This window comes from Pan troglodytes, chromosome 3 (assembly GCF_028858775.2).
Source record: "Pan troglodytes isolate AG18354 chromosome 3, NHGRI_mPanTro3-v2.0_pri, whole genome shotgun sequence".
In the NCBI taxonomy this organism is placed as follows: domain Eukaryota; kingdom Metazoa; phylum Chordata; class Mammalia; order Primates; family Hominidae; genus Pan; species Pan troglodytes.
The window spans coordinates 88231324-88252037 of NC_072401.2; the positions used below are offsets into that span (position 1 = coordinate 88231324).

Here is a 20714-nt window from a genome sequence, read left to right on the forward strand (position 1 = left end):
AAAACGTGTCTTGCTTCCCCTTCCCCCTCTGCCATGATTGTGAGGCCTCCCCAGCCATGTGGAACTGAGTCAATTAAAACTTTTTCCTTTATAAATTACCCAGTCTTGGGTATGTCTTTATTAGCAGTGTAAAAACAGACTAATACAGGTGGCTAGGTGCTTTACACATATGTGGCTATGTCTGGTGAAGCAGAACTTTATTTACTTATTTAGCAAGAGAAGGTGTCAGGGGTGTCTGCCTAGATAATGTCCAAAAGCCCCTTAGTCAACCTTAGTTAACCTTCTTTTTTTTTTTTTTTTTTGAGATGGAGTCTCCCACTGTCGCCCAGGCTGGAGTGCAGTGGAGTGGCACGATCTCGGCTGACTGCAAGCTCTGCCTCCCAGGTTCATGCCATTCTCCTGCCTCAGCCTTCTGAGTAGCTGGGACTACAGGCGACCACCACCATGCCCGGCTAATTTTTTGTGTTTTTAGTAGAGACGGGGTTTCAGTGTTAGCCAGGATGGTCTCGATCTCCTGACCTCATGATCTGCCCGCCTCAGCCTCCCAAAGTGTCAACCTTCTATGTTCCCAGGAAGAGTCACTTGAATCGCCCTTTTTAGTTATACAAATTTAAGTTTTGTATAAGCACCTCCATTCCTGATGAGGATGGTATAAGCGCCCCCATTTCTGATGAGAATGGTGTGACAGGAAATTTTGTGATTGCTGGGTACTCAGTGCTGATAGAGGGGAGGGGGCTAAATATGCATAGCAGCCTTAAGGAGCCTCCTGGGAGAGGGAGAAAGGTGATCTTGGACACTTCTCTTTTAAAATGTAGTGTTGGCCGGGCGCAGTGTCTCATGCCTGTAATCCCAGCACTTTGGGAGGCTGAGGCAGGTGGATCACGAGGTCAGGAGATCGAGACCATCCTGGCTAACATGGTGAAACCCAGTCTCTACTAAAAATACAAAAAAATTAGCCAGGTGTGGTGGCGGGCACCTGTAATTCCAGCTACTCAGGAGGCTGAGGTGGCAGAATGGCATGAACCAGGGAGGTGGAGCTTGCAGTGAGCGGAGATTATGCCACCAAACTTCAGCCTGGCAGCCTGCACGACAGAGCGAGACTCCGTCTCAAAAAAAAAAAAAAAAAAGTAGAGTTATCAGAATTTCTCAAAAGAATTAGGATGTTTCCGACTGAGGTCAGCTGGTCCTAACACACACCAGGAAAGACAGGGGTTTCTTGCCTGATGACAGGTTCCTCTGTGTCCAGTCACCCTGGACAGATGCCACAGGACACAATGACTAAGTGTATGGATATGACCTGAAGAGAAGTCATCTTGAGAGCCCAGGCTTGGACACCGCCATGTTGTATGCCAGGACTGGACCGGAAGGGACAGGGTGGCAATGGATAAAGGCCCACTGGACTGGGTGGGGCCAATGCATCAAAAGGTCCCAACAGAAACAACCGCAGTGATCCCAGGGCCTACCAGCGGGCTGGTCAGGCTTTTCCAAGTTTCTCCCCAGTGGAGATGGGAAGGAGATTTTCCTGGGAAGAGTAAGCACTTAGGGTTCTCGGTCAATTTGTAAAGATTTCAAATACAGGATCGCAGACTTCCTGCCCTTATTGGTAAGTAGAGATTCAAATGATTAAATAGAAAATTTTAAAAAGCATGACCAACTTTACATCCCAAGCCAGTGAGGCAGATTATGAGATCCCACTTAATCCTCACATTTATTCTAGGAAGTAACAAAGGCCCATTGGGGCCATATTATTTGTCGAAGATTATTAAGCAGGTAAATTATAACATTGGGATTTAAATCTGAATCTAATTCTCCGCCTGTCCTCGTTTCCTTCCCTGGAGCACACTGAAGTGGAAGCAATGAAAAGCAGTCAAGAGCAAGACCATGCGGAAAAGACTGGCAACCACTTAGGCATAGCTCAGGGGTAAAACACCACTATTTGGCTTAAGGATGGAGAAATAAACTAATCCCTAATCTCTAACATTGTCTTCTATTCTCACACAATGAAAAGGCATCTACATATGTTCAATATGTATGCACCTTCATTTTGAGATCCAGTTCTACAAATCACAGGAAGTATTTCATGTACTTCCAGCCTCTGTAAGTAGAATTTGGGGTGAAAGATACTCCTCAGGAAAACCAACAGAAAAGGCTGGGAATGTAAAGTCTGAGGGGAAAGTGCCAAAAGAAAAGGTAACCAGACTTGGCTGTGGAACTGTTTCCCACGCTCTGAAAGGTAGCGCAGAGTAAAACTTCTAGAAGCTTGAAGGACAGAAAAATCCTATAGGTTCAAAAAGAGTTTACGTAAATTCATGAGAGATAAATCCAAAACAGATATAAAGGAAATTGGCAGTAATGGAAAAAGTAGCCTGTTTACTCAGACATGACACAAGGTAAAAAGCCAAATTCAGTATTTTTTTAACTCAACAATAAAAACACTATCACTTCCCAGAAAAAAAAATACTTGAAAAAAAAGTGATCAACATCTTCCATGGTTGTAGTGTCCCTTCCAAAACTCACGTTGACATTTAATTGTCATTTTAACAATGTTGAGAAGTGGGCCCTTAAGAGGTAATTAGGTCATGAGGGCTCTGGATAGATGAATGCTGTTATAGTGGGGAAGAATGAGTTTGTTATAGTGGGAATGCCATGTGATGCCTTCTGACATGTTATGATGCAGCAAGAAGGCCCTGGCCAGATGTGACCCTTTGGGAAGCCCATGATTTTGGGCTTCCCAGCCTCCAGAACCATGAACCAAATAAATATATTTTCTTTATAAATTACTTTGTCCGTGGTACTCTGTTATAGCAGCAGAAAACAGCCAGGCGTGGTGGCTCACACCTGTAATCCCAGCACTTTAGGAGGCTGAGGTGGGAGGATCACCTGAGGTCAGGAGTTCAAGATCAGCCTGACCAACATGATGAAACCCTGTCTCCACTAAAAATACAAAAATTAGCTGGGCGTGGTGGTGGGTACCTGTATTCCCAGCTACTTGGGAGGCTGAGGCAGGAGAATCACATGAACCTGGGAGTGAGAGGTTGCAGTGAGCCAAGATCATGCCATTCCACTCCAGCCTGAGTGACAGAGCAAGACTCCATCTCAAAAAAAAAAAAAAAGAAAAGAAGAAAAGAAAACAGAAATTAGGACAACATCACCACTAGTTTTCTTAGTTTTTTTTGTTTTTTTGAGACAGGGTTTCATTCTGTCACCCAGGCTGGAGTACAATGGTGCTATTATGGCTCACTGAAGCATTGACCTCTGGAGCTTAGGTGATCTTCCCACCTCAGCTCCCAGGTAGCTGGGACCACAGGCGCACACTACCATGCCTGGTTAATTTTTATATTTTTTGTAGAGATGGGATTTCTCCATGTTGCCCAGGCTGGTTTCGAACTCTTGGGCTTAAGCAATCCCCCCACCTTGGCCTCCCAAAGTGCTGGGACTGCAGGTGCAAGCCACTGCACCTGGCCATCACTACTAATTTTTTTTAAAGTACAGTGAAATAAGATAACATGTTTTGCATAACAATAAGAATATGCAATTTTAAGGTAAATATCCCCAGCTTTTAAGAGTTGAGTGAAAGATACATTCTCATATACTGCAGGTGGGAAATAAAATTCATAAAACCTTTCTGGGTAAAGTCTGGAAATATGTACTAAGAGCCTTTGTTTATTAAGAAGATGTTTTAATAAACGAACTTCAATATTGGCAAAGATTTATTATTTATTTTCGCTCTGTCACCAGGCTGGATTGCAGTGGCATGATCTCAGCTCACTGCAACCTCTGCCTCCCGGGTTCAAGTGATTCTCCTGCCTCAGCCTCCTGAGTAGCTGGGACTACAGGTGCTACCACGCCCAGCTAATTTTTTTGTATTTTTAGTACAGATGGGGTTTCACCATGTTGGCCAGATGATTTCCATCTCTTGACCTCGTGATCTGCCCACCTTGGCCTCCCAAAGTGCTAGGATTACAGGTGTGACCCACCGCACCCAGCCAAGATTTATTATTTCTTTGGGGTGGATGTTCCTATTTATAATAGTATTGTTGTTTATAAATACATTCCTATTTATAACAGCATATTTATAAAAGCAGAAAACTAGGACAACTTAAATGTCCAAAGAGAGACTGATTAAGTAAATTATAGTACAACCATACAATAAGGTGATATGGAGCTTTTTTTAATGTAAGCGGGAGAGGTACAGTGGCTCACCCCTGCAATCCCAGCACTTTGGGAGGCCAAGGAGGGAGGATCACCTGAGCCCAGGAGTTCGAGACCAGTCTGAGCAACATAGTGAGACTCTGTCTCTACAAAAGAAAATTTTTTTAATTAGCCGGTCCTGGTGGCATGCACCTGTAGTCCAAGCTACTCAGGAGGCAGAGGTGGAAGAATCACATGAGCTTGGGAGGTCTAAGCTACACAGAGCCATGATCACACCACTGCACTCCAGCCTGGGTGACAGAGTGACATCCTGCCTCAAAAAATAAAAATTTAAAAAACTTTTTAAAAAGTAAACATTTTAACAAGGAGAAATATTTACAAGATTAAACATGATCATTTTTTCTTATTTATAGGCAAACAGAATCCTCCTAGCCGTGTTAAAATAATAAGCAACTAAATGGAGAAACACTAAAATTTTCATAATGATTGCTTCTGTATGCTGAATTAGCGATGATTTGTTCTTCTTTATATTTTTTGTACTATCTGCTATCTTTGAAATGACTGGCAATTACCATTTTTATAATTGAGAAAAAAGGAACTGAAGGAAAAGGAATAAAAATAGAAGGAGTCGTGGTTATTTCCAGTAACTCCTACAGGCTGATAACATCCTGATGACTCCATGAGGAGCTGGACTGTTGAGATGACTCAATTGTCTCTGTTCTTAGGATTTTACAAGGGAGCCTAATAAATACCAAAGCTTCCAGTAAGTGATGCCTGCAGAAAATGAAATGCAAGGACATGAGAAGAATGGACAGGCCAAGTCAGGACCTAGAGGCCAAGTCAGGACCTGGAGAAGGGTAGTAGATGGGACTGCAAAGTGCTTAGCCTGAAACAGCACCTGCTCCACCTTCAGGATAAAATGACCAGAAGGTAAAACAAAGTATCCTGTCAACAAAACTAACTGGAAAGACTTGTTTACCCTGCACTGGTAGCATGCTATTTATAGTATTATTTGTGGTCCTTTTCCCAACAATCTTTTCTGACTGCAGCTCATCAGATCAGATGTTATTAAGCTTATAACCATAAATTCTCATCGCCTACTTAAATCCTAGAATTATGAGAAGAAAATGCATTACAAGTTGTAATAAATGAGATTAATGGGGTTTGTCAGCCATGAGAGCAAATTACTGATACTGATTTTCTATGATAATAACTGCCATTTGTTGAGTCTTTCCTAAACATATTACCTGAGGACCTATCACAGGGTCTTCCATGTAGCAGGTCCCTTAGGTAATTCATATCCTCCTCCCAACAACCTTATCAAGTAGGTATCATTATTACCTTCATTGGCCCATAAGTGAAGAAAGGCTGATTGCAATTAAGCAACTTACCACAGACTAAGGTAGTAAACAGAACAGCAAGATGGTAGAGGTTGACTCCTGAGCCTATACTGTATATGAAAAGTAAAATAATAAAAGTTCATGGCTTTCACTTGTATAAAATATTATTCTTACCACTCAAACTAAACCACATCCTGATTACTACTACTCACCTTGCCAACCCTAAACCTTTAATTCATGTGCCTTTCGAGGTCTAAATACAGGTGCATGGAAAACATGTTAACTGGCATTCTGAAAGAATAATATCCAGGCTGAAAGGGTAGTATTTTAATTTATAGGTCTGAATAACTTTTATTTTGAAGTAATTACCGATTAAAACATTCATGATCCTAAATACAGAAAATATTTCCCAGCACTCATCCTAGGTTCTAAACTACTTTACAGTGGCCTCCCTAAAAGAATACATAAGCAAAACAGATCCTTCACCACGTCAACCAAGAGCCCCCAAGAAAGGAGATGAAACCAGAGCAAATGAGACATTTTTCACTAATAGTAAAGTGGTCATTTATCCTTTCCTTATACTTTCTAAACAGAAGTTCAACCCTAAGGCCATAACTACAAAGGAACAGAAGTATTTTTCTTCATCCTAAATTGCTAGGCCAGGAGGATATGCACCTAACACTCTAGACAAAACTAATCTGAACAAAGAGTGCTGTTGAGCTCAAGCATTTCTTAGGAAAACTAGAGATCAATCCCAGGCATCTGGTATAAACTTCCAGCCTTCTCATCTGACCATTTCTAGCTACTATGCCTGGGGCATTTTAAGTGCTCAGTAAATATTAGCTATTGTGGTGATCGTTGTTATTAATAACATCTGTTTCATCTAACCCAGAAAAATAACAATGTCAGGATCAAAAAAAAAAAAAGCCTACTCCTTTGCTCCTGCTTCCAATTTTCTGATTTGTTTTCCAAAGCCTTTTGTTAGTAAAACTTAGAAATTTCTTTCAAATACTAAAAGGGTCATGAGAAAACAAAAAATATATATACTTATGTGATCTCATGATAAATGAAGGCCACCATTAGGAAATAACTCTCCTCTTAGTTTAAAGGAAGTTATGTCAGCTATTTCTACTACTTGTGTAAAGTAATTCCACAAACTGCAGTGCTAGAATTCTGACACTCCCCTGGGTACACCTGAGTTTTGATGCAACAGAGTACCTGGGAAAGGAGGTGGCAGTGCAGGTGAACCAGGCTAGGAAATGTTTGGTCATTTGTTGGGTTCACAGTATGCTTGTCTTACCTGTTCTACATAGTTGGTGAGAGTGGGAGAGTAAATTTAAATTCCAACAGGAAATAGATATATGGTGAGCAATCTCTGAAACAGTAAGAGAGAGGGAATTTTCCTCTGGCACTTGGAAGGAGTTAATTTTATAGAGTTAACGTGATGCGGGAAAAAATGGCACTTGCAACTGAAGTCTATAAAGGCGACATCTACATTTGAATGTTGTGAAAGTTTCAAAGTGAAAAGCAATCCTTTAGCATGGAGGTGGATGATTAGAAGCAAACGCCCGGTGGCTCACGCTTCTAATCTCAGCACTTCAGGAGGCTGAGGGGGGTGGATGGCTTGAACTCAGGAGTTCGAGACCAGCCTGGGCAACATGGTGAAACCCCTTCTCTACAAAAATACAAAAATTAGCTGGGCATGGTGGCAAATGTCTGTAGTTCCAGCTACTCAGACGGCTGAGGCACAAGAATCGCTTGCACCTTCCAGATGGAGGTTGCAGTGAGCCAAGATCGTGCCATTGCACTCCAGCCTGGGCGAAAGAGAGACCCTGTCTCCAAAAAAAAAAAAAAAAAAAAACCAAAGGAGAGGGACTGACACTAAGAAGAACAGTAGGAGCCTATTAGGAGAAAATCCCAAAATAGAGCCTAAGGCCCCCAGTAGAATGGCTTATACAGCTTGTTCCTTCTCTAGGATTAATTCAGACTAATATTATGCCCTTTGTTACAAATACAGAAGACTAAGATCACTAGATTCTTTGCTTAAACACTGCTGGTGGGAAAGTAAATTAGTACAACCTCTATGGCTAACAGTAGGGAGATTTCTCAAAGAATTAAAAGTACATCTACCATTTAATCCAGGAATCTCACTACTGGGCAACTACCCAAAGGAAAAAAAGTCATTATATTAAAAAGACAACTGCACACATATGTTTATGACAGTACAATTCACAACTGCAAAGATATGGAATCAACCTGTGACCACCAACTGATGAGTGGATAAAGAAAATGTGGTATGATATATGCCACAGAATAGTATACAGCCAAAAAAAAAAAAAATCTTTTGCAGCAACTTGGATGGAACTGGAGGCCATTATCAACGGAAATGAAGTAACTCAGGAACAGAAAACCAAATACCGAATGTTCTCACTTATAAGTGGGAGCTAAGCTATGGATGTACAGCGGCATGCAGAGTGGTATAATGAACATTAGAGAATCAGAGCAGGGTGGGGGGTAATAAGGGATTGAAAACTACCTATTGGGTACAATCTACACTATTCGGGTGATGGGTGCACTAAAAACCCAGACTTCACCACTATAAAATTCATCCATGTAACCAAAAACCACCTGTACCCCTAAAGCTACTGAAATAAAAAAATTAATAAATAAATAAAATTTAAAAATAAAAAAGGCTGGGCATGGTGGCTCATGACTGTAATCCTAGCACTTTGGGAGGCCAAGGGGGGTGGATTGCTTGAGGCCAGGAGTTCAAGATCAGCCTGACCAACAAGGTGAAACCATGTCTCTACTAAAAACACAAAAAGTGCCGGGCGTGGTGGCACTCGCCTGTATTCCCAGCTACTCAGGAGGCTGAGGCAGGAGAATCGCCTGAATCTGGGAGGTGGAGGTTGCAGTGAGCCAAGACTGCACCACTGGACTCCAGCCGGGGCAATAAGAGCGAGACTCCATCTAAAAAAAAAAAAAATCACTATATATTTTTACAGGTTTTAGGACACTTGCTGAAAATGGCCCTGCTGCCCAGAAGGCCTGCTGTGGCCCAGAACTGCCAGAGATTGGATAGGGAAATTTATCTTATTCCAAATTTTAGTATGGGGCCCACTTGCCCCTATACAAGCCATGTCTTCAATGTGAGCTTTTGCAATCATAAAGCTGATGTTTGGATTTCCTACCTGTTTACTCTTTGGTATTATTGCATATTTGGTCCAGATCCTAGACAAAGAACAAGGGTATCACATTTTTGGTGCCCGTCAAAACTCCAGCATCCAGTATAATTGACCAGAATTGTTGAGAATTAGGGTGGAATGTGGAGACCAAAATAACAAGGATTCTGGTGGGGCCAGGGTATATGGCTTTGGGCCTTGGATTCAAGAGGCAGGCTGGGCATTTTAACCTTGAAAATCTCCAGAGATTATTTCTGGGTAATAAGACTCAACTTTACAATTGTGCAGTTGGATTTTTAACTATTATGACCTGAGCAAGCAGTTTAAGCCCAAGAAACTAATCACATGAGATATGAGATTTTCACTCTGATTGGTCACTGAAGCTATGAAAGCTCTTCAATTGCTGGGGGTTTTTTGGGTTTTTGTGGGGTGGGGGGGTGTTTTGTTTCAAGACAGTGTCTTACTGTCACACAGGCTGAAGTGCAGTCGTGTGATCATAGCTCAGTATCACCTCAATTCCTGGGCTCAGGTCATCTTGAGTGCTGTTTTTAGAGACAAAAGCCCATATTCACTGGGCCTGAAGCAAATTGTACATAGGCCTCACCCACCTTAAGTAAAGTTAAGTTCTTTATCAAATACATGGGTCAGCAAGGGCCTTACTTAGCACAATGCTGGCTGAAAGCAGCCTCAGCAAACCCTGGCTACATAAGTACTAAGTAAGCAACACCTACTAGTCCCGGTAAGCAAGACATGCAGGCTACAGAATCATAGTGTGTTATGAAAAAAAAAAAAAAAAAAAGCCACACATTCAGGCATCAGCAGGTCCTAGAGGCCTTAATGAGAGCAGAGTGTCAGCAGGGTATCAGCAGATATCGGCAGGCCATGCAGGCCCCAGGTCAAAAGTGGACCAAATAAGTAACTCAACAGCACAGGCTTCTGGAAAATAATGAACTTTGAAGTGACAGAAATCTAGACTTGCGTCTCATCACTCCCTTAAAAGTTGCATCACCTTGAGGCAGGGCACAGGGGCTCATGTCTGTAATCCCAACATTTTGGAAGGCCGAGGCGGGTGGATCACTTGAGCCCAGGAGTTTGAGACCAGCCTAGGCAATAAGGCGAAACCCTTATTTTGGCAAAAAATGCCAAAATCAGTTAAGGCAGTTGTGGGTGCCTGCAGTCCCAGCTGCTCCTTAGGCTGGGGTGGGAGGATTGCTTGAGACCAGGAGTCGAGGCTGCAGTAAGCCGCGATTGGGACATTGCACTCCATCGATAGAGTGAGACCTTGGTCTCAAAAAGAAGAAAAAAAAGCTGTGTCACCTTGGGTAAGTTACAGATCCTTCACCTAGCCCCCCAGTTCCCTCAGAACTAAAACAAAGATTTGAAAATGTAACCAACTAAACATGCACCTATAAGCCAGCCATTTCTCTCCTGGAGGTATTTACTCCAAAGAAATGAGAGCATATGCCCAGATAACACTCACAGCAGCTTTATTTGTAAGCACTGAGAACTAGAAGCAACCCAAATGTTTATCAATAAGTTCCTGGATAAACAAAGTGTGATATATCCTGACAATAGAATCCTACTCAGCAATAAAAAGGAACACACATGCAATAACATGGATGAATCTTAAAATAATTATGCTGAATACAAGAAACCAAAATATAGTATATACTGAATGATTCTATTTATATAAAATTCTCAAAATGCAAACCAATTTATAGAACCAGAAAGCAGATCAGTGGTTGCCTAGAGGCTGGCGGTGGGAGAACAGTGAGAAGGGATGGATTACAAGGGGCACAAGGAAACTCTTGGGCCAATGGCATGTTCATTACCTTCACTGTGAGTGTGTCCCACAGGTGCAGACACATGTCAAAACTCATCAAATTGTACACCTTAAGCAGGTGCAGTTTATGTCACGGCCAATTACACCTCAATAAAGCTGAAAAAATATGTGGGTCAAAGAATATATAAGAGAGAACAGCAGACTCAAACCCCTTGAGCACTCTTCAAAAGTGGCACCTTTTTGGTCATTTGTGGTGACTCACACCTGTAATCCCAGCACTTTGGGTGAATCTCTTGAGTCAGGAGTTCAAGACCATCCTGGGCAACATGGTGAAACGCAATCTCTACTAAAGATACAAAAAATTAGCCGGGCATTACCAAAACAGAGATATAGACCAATGGAACAGAACAGAGCCCTCAGAAATAATGCCGCATATCTACATCTGATCTTTGACAAACCTGAGAAAAACAAACAATGGGGAAAGGATTCCCTATTTAATAAATGGTGCTGGGAAAACTGGCTAGCCATATGTAGAAAGCTGAAACTGGATCCCTTCCTTACACCTTATACAAAAATTAATTCAAGATGGATTAAAGACTTACATGTTAGACCTAAAACCATAAAAACCCTAGAAGAAAACCTAAGCAACACCATTCAGGACATAGGCATGGTCAAGGACTTCATGTCTAAAACACCAAAAGCAATGGCAACGAAAGCCAAAATTGACAAATGGGATCTAATTAAACTAAAGAGCTTCTGCACAGCAAAAGAAACCATCATCACAGTGAATAGGCAACCTACAGAATGGGAGAAAATTTTTGCAATCTACTCATCTGACAAAGGGCTAATATCCAGAATCTACACGGAACTCAAACAAATTTACAAGAAAAATACAAATAACCCCATCAAAAAGTGGGCAAAGGATATGAACAGACATTTCTCAAAAGAAGACATTTATGCAGCCAAAAAACACATGAAAAAATGCTCTCATCACTGGCCATCAGAGAAATGCAAATCAAAACCACAATGAGATATCATCTCACACCAGTTAGAATGGCAATCATTAAAAAGTCAGGAAACAACAGGTGCTGGAGAGGATGTGGAGAAATAGGAATACTTTTACACTGTTGGTGGGACTGTAAACTAGTTCAACCATTGTGGAAATTGGTGTGGCAATTCCTCAGGGATCTAGAACTAGAAATACCATTTGACCCAGCCATCCCATTACTCGGTATATAGCCAAAGGATTATAAATCATGCTGCTATAAAGACACATGCACATGTATGTTTATTGCAGCACTATTCACAATAGCAAAGACTTGGAACCAACCCAAATGTCCAACAATGATAGACTGGACTAAGAAAATGTGGCACATATACACCATGGAATACTATGCAGCCATAAAAAATGATGAGTTCATGTCCTTTGTAGGGACATGGATGAAGCTGGAAACCATCATTCTCAGCAAACTATCGCAAGGACAAAAAACCAAACACCGCATGTTCTCACTCACAGGTGGGAATTGAACAATGAGAACACATGGACACAGGAAGGGGAACCTCACACGCCGGGAACTGTTGTGGGATGGGGGGAGGGGGGAGGGATAGCATTAGGAGATATACCTAATGTTAAATGACGAGTTAATGGGTGCAGCACACCAACATGGCACATGTATACATATGTAACAAACCTGCACGTTGCGCACATGTTCCCTAAAACTTAAAGTATAATAATAATAAAAAAAATTAGCCAGGCATAGTGGTGCATGGCTGTAGTCCCAGTTACTCAGAAGGCTGAGGTGGGAGAGTCACCTGAGTACAGGAAGTCCAGGCTACAGTGAGCCATGATCGTACCACTACACTCCAGCCTGGGCATTGGAGTGAGACCCTGTCTCAAAGGGGGAAAAAAAAAAGTGGCACCTTTTCAACAATCTTTTTTAAAAAGTTATTAGAGACAGGGTCTCACTCTGTTGCCCAAGCTGGAGTGAAGAGGCGTGATCATAGCGCACTGCAGCCTCGGACATCTGAGCTCAAGTGATCCTTCCACCCCAGCCTCCTGAGTAGCTGGGACTACTGGCCGTGTCACCACACCTGGCTTCGACAATTTTTAAAGTAATACAATCATTTATCCAACAAATACTGATAAGAGTGGCTACTCTGAGTAGGTATTATTGTAGACACTAGAGACAACACAGAGAAACACAGGCAAATAAAAAAGCAAGCAAATAAATAACTGCAGAGAGTGATGTGAGTGCTGCAAAGGAACTAAAACAAGATGCTGTCACTGCAAGTGACTGAGTAAAAGGAAAGGCCAGTTTCTCCGGGGGGTGGTGGGGAGGTCCCAGGAGGCCTCCCGCAGCAGATGTTATTTGAGCCAAGTCCTCAATAATAAGGAGGCAACCCTGCAAAAATGTGAGGGCTGAGAACCTTGGGGAAAATAAACAAGAGCAAAGGCTCTAAGGTGGGAACAAGTCTGATGTGTCGGAAACAGCAAGTAGGCCATGATCTAGAGCCCAGTGGGGCTGGATGATGAGTGGGAGGAATGAGGTCAGAGAGCAAGGTGAGTGGGAGAAAGCACAGGGTCTGGTCACCCCCCAGCAGGGGCAGACTGACACCTCACACAGCCGGGTACTCCAACAGAACTGCAGCTGAGGGTCCTGTCTGTTAGATGGAAAACTAACAAACAGAAAGGACATCCACACCAAAAACCCATCTGTACATCACCATCATCAAAGACCAAAAGTAGACAAAACCACAAAGATGGGGAAAAAACAGAGCAGAAAAACTGGAAACTCTAAAAAGCAGAGCGACTCTCCTCCTCCAAAGGAACGCAGTTCCTCACCAGCAATGGAACAAAGCTGGACGGAGAATGACCTTGACGAGTTGAGAGAAGAAGGCTTCAGATGATCAAATTACTCCAAGCTACGGGAGGACATTCAAACCAAAGGCAAAGAAGTAAAAAACTTTGAAAAAAATTTAGAAGAATGTATAACTAGAATAACCAATACAGAGAAGTGCTTAAAGGAGCTGATGGAGCTGAAAACCAAGGCTCGAGAAATACATGAAGAATGCAGAAGCCTCAGGAGCCGATGCAATCAACTGGAAGAAAGGGTATCAGCGATGGAAGATGAAATGAATGAAATGAAGTGAGAAGGGAAGTTTAGAGAAAAAAGAATAAAAAGAAACGAGCAAAGCCTCCAAGAAATATATGGGACTATGTGAAAAGACCAAATCTACGTCTGATTGGTGTACCTGAAAGTGACGGGGAGAATGGAACCAAGTTGGAAAACACTCTGCAGGATATTATCCAGGAGAACTTCCCCAATCTAGCAAGGCAGGCCAACTTTCAGATTCAGGAAATACAGAGAACACCACAAAGATACTCCTTGAGAAGAGCAACTCCAAGACACATAATTGTCAGATTCACCAAAGTTGAAATGAAGGAAAAAATGTTAAGGGCAGCCAGAGAGAAAGGTCGGGTTACCCTCAAAGGGAAGCCCATCAGACTAACAGCAGATCTTTCGGCAGAAACTCTACAAGCCAGAAGAGAGTGGGGGCCAATATTCAACATTCTTAAAGAAAAGAATTTTCAATCCAGAATTTCATATCCAGCCAAACTAAGCTTCATAAGTGAAGGAGAAATAAAATACTTTACAGACAAGCAAATGTTGAGAGATTTTGTCACCACCAGGCCTGCCCTAAAAGAGCTCCTGAAGGAAGCACTAAACATGGAAAGGAACAACCGGTACCAGCCGCTGCAAAATCATGCCAAAATGTAAAGACCATCGAGACTAGGAAGAAACTGCATCAACTAACGAGCAAAATAACCAGCTAACATCATAATGACAGGATCAAATTCACACATAACACCATTAACTTTAAATGTAAATGGACTAAATGCTCCAATTAAAAGACACAGACTGGCAAATTGGATAAAGAGTCAAGACCCATCAGTATGCTGTATTCAGGAGACCCATCTCATGTGCAGAGACACACATAGGCTCAAAATAAAGGGATGCAGGAATATCTACCAAGCAAATGGAAAACAAAAAAAGGCAGGGGTTGCAATCCTAGTCTCTGATAAAACAGACTTTAAACCAACAAAGATCAAAAGAGACAAAGAAGGCCATTACATAATGGTAAAGGGATCAATTCAACAAGAAGAGCTAACTATCCTAAATATATATGCACCCAATACAGGAGCACCCAGATTCATAAAGCAAGTCCTGAGTGACCTACAAAGAGATTTAGACTCCCACACATTAATAATGGGAGACTTTAACACCCCACTGTCAACATTAGACAGATCAACGAGACAGAAAGTTAACAAGGATACCCAGGAATTGAACTCAGCTCTGCACCAAGCAGACCTAATAGACATCTACGGAACTCTCCAGCCCAAATCAACAGAATATACATTTTTTTCAGCACCATGCCACACCTATTCCAAAATTGACCACATAGTTGGAAGTAAAGCTCTCCTCAGCAAATGTAAAAGAACAGAAATTATAACAAACTATCTCTCAGACCACAGTGCAATCAAACTAGAACTCAGGATTAAGAATCTCACTCAAAACCGCTCAACTACATGGAAACTGAACAACCTGCTCCTGAATGAATACTGGGTACATAACAAAATGAAGGCAGAAATAAAGATGTTCTTTGAAACCAATGAGAACAAAGACACAACATACCAGAATCTCTGGGACACATTCAAAGCAGTGTGTAGAGGGAAATTTATAGCACTAAATGCCCACAAGAGAAAGCAGGAAAGATCCAAAATTGACACCCTAACATCACAATTAAAAGAACTAGAAAAGCAAGAGCAAACACATTCAAAAGCTAGCAGAAGGTAAGAAATAACTAAGATCAGAGCCGAACTGAAGGAAATAGAGACACAAAAAACCCTTCAAAAAATTAATGGATCCAGGAGCTGGTTTTTTGAAAGGATCAACAAAATTGATAGACCACTAGCAAGACTAATAAAAAAAAAGAGAGAAGAATCAAATAGACGCAATAAAAAATGATAAAGGGGATATCACCACCGATCCCACAGAAATACAAACTACCATCAGAGAATACTACAAACACCTCTATGCAAATAAACTAGAAAATCTGGAAGAAATGGATAAATTCCTCGACACATACACTCTCCCAAGACTAAACCAGGAAGAAGTTGAATCTCTGAATAGACCAATAACAGGATCTGAAATTGTGGCAATAACCAACAGCTTACCAACCAAAAAGAGTCCAGGACCAGATGGATTCACAGCCGAATTCTACCAGAGGTACAAGGAGGAACTGGTACCATTCCTTCTGAAACTATTCCAATCAACAGAAAAAGAGGGAATTCTCCCTAACTCATTTTATGAGGCCAGCATCATCTTGATACCAAAGCCGGGCAGAGACACAACCAAAAAAGAGAATTTTAGACCAATATCTTTGATGAACATTGATGCAAAAATCCTCAATAAAATACTGGCAAACTGAATCCAGCAGCACATCAAAAAGCTTATCCACCATGATCAAGTGGGTTTCATCCCTGGGATGGAAGGCTGGTTCAATATACACAAATCAATAAATGTAATCCAGCATATAAACAGAGCCAAAGACAAAAACCACATGATTATCTCAATAGATGCAGAAAAGGCCTTCGACAAAATTCAACAACCCTTCATGCTAAAAACTCTCAATAAATTAGGTATTGATGGGACATATCTCAAAATAATAAGAGCTATCTATGACAAACCCACAGCCAATATCATACTGAATGGGCAAAAACTGGAAACACTCCCTTTGAAAACTGGCACAAGACAGGGATGCCCTCTCTCACCACTCCTATTCAACATAGTGTTGGAAGTTCTGGCCAGGGCAATTAGGCAGAAGAAGGAAATAAAGGGTATTCAATTAGGAAAAGAGGAAGTCAAATTGTCCCTGTTTGCAGACAACATGATTGTATATCTAGAAAACCCCATTGTCTCAGCCCAAAATCTCCTTAAGCTGATAAGCAACTTCAGCAAAGTCTCGGGATACAAAATCAATGTACAAAAATCATAAGCATTCTTATACACCAACAACAGACAAACAGAGAGCCAAATCATGAGTGAACTCCCATTCACAATTGCTTCAAAGAGAATAAAATACCTAGGAATCCAACTTACAAGGGATGTGAAGGACCTCTTCAAGGAGAACTACAAACCACTGCTCAAGGAAATAAAAGAGGATACAAACAAATGGAAGAACATTCCATGATCATGGGTAGGAAGAATCAATATCGTGAAAATGGCCATACTGCTCAAGGTAATTTACAGATTCAATGCCATTCCCATCAAGCTACCAATGACTTTCTTCACAGAATTGGAAAAAACTAAAGTTCATATGGAACCCAAAAAGAGCCCGCATCGCCAAGTCAATCCTAAGCCAAAAGAACAAAGCTGGAGGCATCACACTACCTGACTTCAAACTATACTACAAGGCTACAGTAACCAAAACAGCATGGTACTGGTACCAAAACAGAAATATAGATCAATGGAACAGAACAGAGCCCTCAGAAATAACGCCGCTTATCTACAACTATCTGATCTTTGACAAACCTGACAAAAACAAGAAATGGGGAAAGGATTCCCTATTTAATAAATGGTGCTGGGAAAACTGGCTAGCCATATGTAGAAAGCTGAAACTGGATCCCTAGATTACACCTTATACAAAAATCAATTCAAGATGGATTAAAGACTTAAACGTTAGACCTAAAACCATAAAAACCCCAGAAGAAAACCTAGGCATTACCATTCAGGACATAGGCATGGGCAAGGACTTCATGTCTAAAACACCAAAAGCAATGGCAACAAAAGACAAAATTGACAAATGGGATCTAATTAAACTAAAGAGCTTCTGCACAGCAAAAGAAACTACCCTCAGACTGAACAGGAAACCTACAAAATGGGAGAAAATTTTCGCAACCTACTCATCTGACAAAGGGCTAATATCCAGAATCTACAATGAACTCCAACAAATTTACAAGAAAAAAACAAACAACCCCATCAAAAAGTGGGCGAAGGACATGAACAGACACTTCTCAAAAGAAGACATTTATGCAGCCAAAAAACACATGAAAAAATGCTCACCATCACTGGCCATCAGAGAAATGCAAATCAAAACCACAATGAGATACCATCTCACACCAGTTAGAATGGCAATCATTAAAAAGTCAGGAAACAACAGGTGCTGGAGAGGATGTGGAGAAATAGGAACACTTTTACACTGTTGGTGGGACTGTAAACTAGTTCAACCATTGTGGAAGTCAGTGTGGTGATTCCTCAGGGATCTAGAACTAGAAATACCATTTGACCCAGCCATCCCATTACTGGGTATATACCCAAAGGACTATAAATCATGCTGCTATAAAGACACACGCACACGTATGTTTATTGTGGCATTATTCACAATAGCAAAGACGTGGAACCAACCCAAATGTCCAACGATGATAGACTGGATTAAGAAAATGTGGCACATATGCAGCATAGAATACTATGCAGCCATAACAAATGATGAGTTCATGTCCTTTGTAGGGACATGGATGAAATTGGAAATCATTATTCTCAGTAAACTATCGCAAGAACAAAAAACCAAACACCGCATATTCTCACTCACAGGTGGGAATTGAACAATGACACATGGACACAGGAAGGGGAACATCACACTCTGGGGACTGTTGTGGGGTGGGGGGAGGGGGGAGGGATAGCATTGGGAGATATACCTAATGCTAGATGACAAGCTGGTGGGTGCAGCACACCAGCATGGCACATGTATGCATATGTGACTAACCTGCACATTGTGCACATTTACCCTAAAACTTAAAGTATAATAATAAGAAATTAATTAATTTAAAAAAAAAAAAGAAAGCACAGGGCCTGGTAGGCCGTGGGGAAGGGCATTACTCAGGGAAGTGACAGGATCTTTTTGGCAATAACATGACTGCCATTTTTAAAAGATCACTTTGGCTGTTGAGGACAGACTATAGGAAAGTCAAAAATGAAAGCAAGGAGGTCAGTTAAGAGGCCTTCTCCATATTCCAAACAAGAGATGATGGAGACTAGGGTGAGGATGATAGAGGTAAGAGAGAAATTGATACATGTGGAATATATTCAGGAGGTGGAGCCCATGATACTTGCCAATAGATTGGACCAAAGAGGAGATGAAGGACCTGGAGGAATCAAAGATGACCCCCTGGGTTTCTGGCCTAAGCAATGGAATAAAAATGGTGCCATTTACTGGAATGGGAAAGAAGATAACTGTTCTTAGAACTACAATGAAAAGAGTATATTATGTACAGTGGCTCATGCCTGTAATCTCAGCACTTTGGGAGGCCGAAGCAGGAGGATCATTTGAGGCCTCGAGTTTGAAGCTGCAGTGAGTTATGATGGTGCCACTGCACTCCAGCCTGAGCAACAAAGCAAGACCGTGTTTCTAAATAAAATAAAATAAAAAGATGAAAAGAGGTTAGAGAAACCTCTGTCCTAGGGAAAGCGAGATCCTGAGATACAGACAATGAGCAAAGGGGAGCCTTTCCCCCTCCATTCTTGCTTCTCTGTCAACTGATGGCGTAAGTCCTGCCTCATCAAGAGTCTGGCCCAGCCCCAGCCCCAGACTTTCTTCTCCTCCTGATGTTAGAACTCTGCTCTCCTCTTTCTTGCCCCTTTCTCCCTTGCAGTTGTGGTAAGGACTAAAGAATACAAATAGAATGCCTAGAAGAGTTTCAAGTACATAATAAATTCTTGTTAATTTTTTTCTTTCTTCTGTTTTTTCTTTGTTATTAGATAAAATGTTTTCACGGATAAAATTTTAATACACTTTGTCAACTGAAAATAAAAAGATTCCATAAATTCCAATCATTCACTATTAAATTTCTATGCTGAGTTCTCTTTGCCATCTTGGTGGGTGAAAAGGTTGAGAAGCCAGATCCTAAAGAGAAGAAACCAGAAGCCAAGAAGGCTGATGCTGGTGGCAAGGTAAAAAGGGGCAGCCTCAAGACTAAAAAGCCCAAGAGGGAGAAGCCCCATTGCAGCTGAAATCCTGTCCTTGTCAGAGGAATTGGCAGGTATTCCCAATCAGCCATGTATTCCAGAAAGGCCATGTACAACAGGAAGCACTCAGCTGCTGAATCCAAGGTTGAAAAGAAAAGAAGTTCTTGCAACTATTACAAAACCAGTTGGTGGTGACAAGAACGGTGGTACCCAGGTGGTTAAACATCGCAAAATGCCTAGATATTATCCTACTGAAGATGTGCCTCAAAAGCTGTTGAGCCACGGCAAAAAAACCGTTCAGTCGGCACATGAGAAAACTGAGCCAGCATCACCCCTGGGACCATTCTGATCACCCTCACTGGGCACCACAGAGGCAAGAGGGTGGTTTTCCTGAAGCCGCTGGCTAGTGGCTTGTTACTTGTGACTGGACCTCTGGTCTTCAACCAAGATCCTCTACAAAGAACACGCCAGAAATCTGTCACTGCCGCCTCAACCAAAATTGATAATCAGCAATGTAAAAATCCCAAAACATCCTGCTGACGCTTACTTCAAGAAGAAACAGCTGTGGAAGCCCAGAAACAGGAAGGTGAGATCTTCAACACAGAAAAAGAGAACTACGAGATTACAGAGCAGCACCAAATCGATCAGAAAGCCGTGGACTCACAAATTTTACCAAAAATCAAAGCTATTCCTCAGCTCCAGGCCTACCTGTGATCTGTGTTTGCCCTGACGAATGGAATTTATTCTCACAGGCCAGGCGCAGTAGCTCACACCTGTAGTCCCAGCACTTCAGGAGGCTGAGGGGGGTAGATCGCTGGAGCTCAGGAGTTCAAGGCCAGCCTGGGCAACATGGCAAAACAGCATCTCTACTAAAAACACAAAAAAGAAAATTAGCCAGGTGTGGTGACGCATGGCTGTGGTCCCAGCTACTGGGAAGGCTGAGGTGGGAGGATCACTTGACCCAGGAGGCAGAAGTTGCAGTGAGCCAAGATCATGCCACTGCACTTCAGCCTGGGCAACAGAGTGAAACACTGTCTCAAAAAAAAAAAAAAAAAAAAAAAGAAAAGAAAGAAAGAGAAAAAAAAGAAATCTATCCTCACAAATTGGTGTTCTGAATTTCTTAAGAACCTAAGTAAATAACTGATTTTAAAAATTATATGCCAAACTATTTTTCATTTAAAAAAAATTACTGCACGCAGGCCAGGCGTGGTGGCTCATGCCTGTAATCCCAGCA

The 20714-nt window shown here is 41.7% G+C and overlaps 1 protein-coding gene and 1 pseudogene across 3 annotated transcripts in view; one reads left to right on the forward strand and one right to left on the reverse strand.

Moving 5' to 3' along the window:
• The window catches only part of C4H4orf36 (chromosome 4 C4orf36 homolog), a 59287-nt gene that overhangs the window by 17367 nt on the left and 21206 nt on the right, over nt 1–20714 (reverse strand). The window lies entirely within an intron of this gene.
• LOC100613313 (large ribosomal subunit protein eL6-like) lies at nt 19571–20218 on the forward strand (annotated as a pseudogene).